Source organism: Grammomys surdaster, unplaced genomic scaffold (genome assembly GCF_004785775.1).
Source record: "Grammomys surdaster isolate TR1022 unplaced genomic scaffold, NIH_TR_1.0 209609, whole genome shotgun sequence".
In the NCBI taxonomy this organism is placed as follows: domain Eukaryota; kingdom Metazoa; phylum Chordata; class Mammalia; order Rodentia; family Muridae; genus Grammomys; species Grammomys surdaster.
The window spans coordinates 1-5,035 of NW_021624152.1; the positions used below are offsets into that span (position 1 = coordinate 1).

At 45.3% G+C, this 5,035-nt stretch overlaps 1 pseudogene; it reads right to left on the minus strand.

Moving 5' to 3' along the window:
- Nucleotides 1-3,217: 3,217 nt before the first annotated feature.
- On the minus strand, nt 3,218-4,236 carry LOC114615957 (annotated as a pseudogene).
- Between the last annotated feature and the right edge of the window lie 799 nt (nt 4,237-5,035).

Below are 5,035 nucleotides of genomic sequence, written 5' to 3' on the forward strand. Positions count from 1 at the left end.
CTGCCTCTGCCTCCCAAGTGCTGGGATTAAAGGCGTGCGCCACCACCACCCGGCCACTTTCCTTCCTTTTTAATAAAGATTTGTTTATTTTTGTTTTATGTGTGTGGGTGTTTTGCTAGCGCCTGTGCACACCATGCATGCAGTACCCAAGGAGGCCAGAAGAGGGCGATAGATTCCTTGGGTACAGAGCTGCAGATGATTCGTAGCCATCTTTTCTCACAACCAAACTCAGGTCCTCTGGAAGAGCAATCAATTGGAAGAGCAATTAATGTACTTAATAGCAGAGACATTTCTTTAGCCCAGAGCAGTTTTCCTCTCCTCTCCTCTCCTCTTCCCTCCCATACCCTCTCCTCCCTCCCCTCTCCTCTCTTCTCTTTTCCCCTTCCCTTCTCCTTCTCGCTCTGGCCCCGCTCTTTTTTTAAATTTTAAATGGAAAATCAGATTTATTTTTCCCAACGTAAGACTTTGTAGTTTAGACAGAAACACAGTCTCCGTATCCCACAGGAGGACCTGCCGCCTTTCTAGGCTCTTGCTCTCACTTTCACTGGCTGATTATTCTTGGGTCACTTTCCAGCCTCAGGACCCTGGGACTTGGCTGTTCCCTTTGCTCGCCACAACTTTTATCACAGACACAGTGTGTGTGTGTGTGCGTGTGTGTACTCGCACGTGTGTGCAAGCCAGAGATCTATGTGAGGTGTCTTTCTCAATTATTCTCCACTTTTTGGTGAAGGGGTTTCCTGTATTCTAACCTGGCCTTGAACTTGCTTTACACCTGAGGTAGGTCTTGAACTCCCGATCTTCATTACAGGAGTGGGTCACAACACCTTCCATTTTACTTTTTGAGATAGGGTTTTTCACTAAACCTGGAGTTCACCAGTTCAGCTGGGCAAGCTGGCCGGTAAGACCTAAGGATCCACATGTCTCCACCTTCCCATCGCAGGAATTACAGACACTCATGGTTCCCCTTCTTATACCGTTGCTGGGGATCCAAATTCAGGGCTTTATGCTTGCTTAGCAAGCATTTTACCCACCAAGCCTTCTCCTAGGCCCCAGGAATCTGCATTTTAAATATAAACTCAACATGGTTCTTGTGTACTTGTATTTCAGACTCCCTAGGTGCTGATGAGTCTTTTTATGGAGGGGTTGGGAGAAAATGAGAACTGGCCCTAGGCCCTTCCACGTGCTAGGCAAGAGTTCTATACTGTTTTACATGCACAAAGATACAGGGTTTACAGCCTTCAGAATGATGCCTGGTATCTTTTTTTTTTTTTTTTTTCGAGACAGGGTTTCTCTGTGTAGCCCTGGCTGTCCTGGAACTCACTCTGTAGACCAGGCTGGCCTTGAACTCAGAAATCCACTTGCCTCTGCTTCCCAAGCGTTGGGATTAAAGGCATGCGCCACCACTGCCCGGCTTATGCCTGGTGTCTTAGTTATGATTTCTATTGCTGCAATGGAACACCATAACCAAGAAGCAAGCTGAGGAGGAAAGGATTTATTCAACTTACACTTCCACATTGCTGTTCATCACCAAAGGGAGTCAGGACAGGAACTCACACAGGGCAGGAACCTGGAGGCAGGAGCTGATGCAGAGGCCATGGAGGGGTGCTGCTTACTGGCTTACTCATCCTGCTTTCTTATAGAATCAGGACCACCTGCCCAGGGATGGCACCACCCACAATGGGCCCTCCTTACTTGATCACTAGTTGAGAAAGTGCCTTACAGCTGGATCTCATGAAGGCATTTCCTCAGCTGAAGCTCCTTTCTCTGTGATAACTCCAGCCTGTGTCAAGTTGACACACATAACCACTTAGTACACCTGGAAATAGAGTAGGTTCCTTAGCACCTGGGTATGGAAGAATAGGGGTGTAGAGTCTAAAGTTCCTCCAACAAAGGCCGAGATAGTCTGTGGGGCTGTGGACTGTGAGAGGAAGCCTGATAAGGTCGAGCTAGAGCTTGAAGCCCTGGAGACCAAGAAGGGAGAGTAGGAGCTTTGCCTGTTCCCAAGTCCAGACTCCAGTCACATAGCCACAGCCCCCCATAAAGAGAATTGTGGCCATCAGTCACGTAGGGACAGTGCGCATGCGCGCACACAAGTCACCCCCTCATGTAGATGAGGCATCTCAGGCCAAGCCAATAGGAAGCACCTGCTGTCAGACCCAATCCATCCCAAAACTGTATATAAGATCCTATCTAGAAGGAATAAAGGTCTGTGTGAGAATTACTCCATCCGTCGTCTGAGAGCTTCTGTCACAAGAACTGTAACACTGCCTGGGAAGAGACCACTCTGTGGAAGCTTTACTGCCAGAACCTCTCCAGCACCCTGCTCACTCGCTAGACAGCCCTCCACCAGCTCAGCTCAGCTTGGCTCAGCCTGGCTCAGCTCGGCCCAGTTCAGCACAGCCAGTCCAGACACAGACCAGCAATGGTCCCAATTAGGTAGGGAGCTATTAGCCATAAATACTAAATTGAACACCCAGCATATGAATTAATTAACCCTTCTTTTTGTGTGTGTGTGTGTATAACTCTTTTTATTATGATAAATCCAGCAAAACTTTGTGCATACACATATAATCAAAACTGCCCTCCTGAAATAGACATTCAAATTTCTTCAAAAATGAAATTAAAATTTTATATTCTTTCCAAGCTACTAATACAGTTGTATTTGGTAATGACAATTCTAACTCTTAGCATTACCTGAAAGTAGTTGACCTTCTTTATAAAAGCAACCTAGAGAACTACAGCAAAGTTGTGCCAAACTCTTTCTTTTGGAATTCTCCTACTCTGCAAAATTACCACGTATAAGAATAAAATTGAAACTCAAAGATTTAATACATAACTTACACACAATGAAATTCACAAAGTTGCAAGTATACATTTTATATTTTGCACTACTATAATCACAAAATGTATAAATGTGTCATGTTAGGCATTTTTGCAACTAATAACCTGTATGATGATGATCCAAGATTGAATGATGCTAAAGAAAAGCACTGTTTATAAAATATCTGTGGGAGGCAGAGGCAGGCGGATTTCTGAGTTCGAGGCCAGCCTGGTCTACCAAGTGAGTTCCAGGACAGCCAGGGCTACGCAGAGAAACCCTGTCTCGAAAAACCAAAAAAAAAAAAAAAAAAAAAAAATCTGATAAAAATATTTATCTCTATTAACATTACAACAGGAAGGTACGTGTTACCAAATTATGATCTCACAGAGGGCAGTTTTAGACAATACTCAGAGTCTCCTCTGTCTCCCCATCTTGTTTGAAGTCTTTGTTTTCAGCTTCTTCTGCTTCCACCTTGTTTTCATTATTCCCTTCACCTGCAGCAACCTCTTGCTCTTCTTCCTCCTTTCTATCCTCCTCTTTTCCATCATCCTTCTCCTTTCCCTCTTCTTCATACAGATCTTCCTTTCCGTCTTCCTCATGCAGATCTTCCTTTCCATCTTCCTCATGCAGATCTTCCTTTCCATCTTCCTTTGTTTCCTCCTCTTTGCATTTCCCATCCTCCTCCTCTGTTTCCTCCTTCTGTTCTTTTACTTCTTCCTCTGTTTCAGCTTCACACTCTTTGTCATCTTTCTCTTCTTCCTTCTTTCCATCATCTTCTTCTTTGATATTTTCTCCTTCTTTTTCATTGTCTCCTTTCTCTTCATCATCTTTGGCCTCCTTTGCATCTTCACTTTCAGCTGCACCTGGTTTCTCTTTTAGGCCTTCTTCTTCCCTCTTTCTGTCTTCCACTGCCTCACCTGTATCTTCCTGTTGTTTTCCATCTTCATCTTTCTCCACATCTTGAATGTTTGCTTCTAGCTCATCATCTTTGCCTTCTGCTGCCACTGCTTCTTTCTTTTCTCCTCCATCTTCTTCAGTGTCTTCATTTATCTGTGCTTTTACTTCCTCAACTTCCATTTTAGGAATAGATGACTCAATAATTTTGGCTTCTCCATTTTCAGTGTTTTCCATGTTGTATTCTTCTTTAACATCTTCTGGTTTGGTTTCAGGAACTGTTGTGGTACCTGCATCTTTGTTTTCTTCCATGACATTTGTGATCTTCGTTTTCCTTGAAGTTGATGCTCTTTTAGGTTTCAACTCCGGTGTAAAGGGCACAGGCATAGCAGACAGTCGGGCTGATCTTCTCTTTGGCTCCTGGCTCGCATCACCTGCAGCCTTTCTTTTGGGCATTGTTGCAGCTCTCCGTAGGAGATCCTTAGGCAGGAGGGAAAAAAGCCTAGTGGAGTCTCTGCCTGACCGCTCAGCGAGCGACTGAGTTTTCAAGGAACTAATTGTAGCACGATATGTACTCGCGTTCCCCCCCCCAAAAAAAAATCTCTCGTTATTGGCAACATTAAACACGCCAAGACGCAACCAAACTACTTGAATGGTTACCTGAAGTGGGAGCCTTAACCCTTCTTTTAAGGACAGGCTTGAAGACTGGACCAGAAAGAGTTCTATAGCAAGTAGACTCAGACACCTGTCTTAGAGACTTGCTGCCTGAGAACGGGTGCTGCTGGGAAGGCCCACTGAGGAGAAACTGACCGATAGCGGACCACTTTGAAGGTCTTTGGGATTTTAAATGACAGTCTCTGGGCTTGTATCAGTTTCTACGCTGCATAGTCCATGGGGGTAGATGATACCAGAAAATGGGTTCAGGTCTAGCCAGTTGTATGAGGGCTGGCCATCCCCACAGGAGTTGGTCATAGGTCAAAGTGGTTAGTCTAGATTTATTCGATATTGTTTGAAAATGTATCCCCACTTGGGAGGCTTAAACAGAAACCAGAACTTTAGGGAGTCTGAAGCAAGGACAAGTAGCGAAGCTCATTGGTGTGTGTGTGTGTGCGCGCGCACGCACGCCAACCTTTCTTCTTGGTGCTTCCCTTTGAGAATCCTGCCCCAATTCCTGTGATTTCAGAGGCTGCTGAAGAAAGTGGCCCATCTCCCTGGATTAAGAGTAGTCCACCCACTGGGCAGTGGTGGCGCACGCCTTTAATCCCAGCACTTGGGAGGCAGAAGCAGGCGGATTTCTGAGTTCGAGAGTTCGAGGCTAGC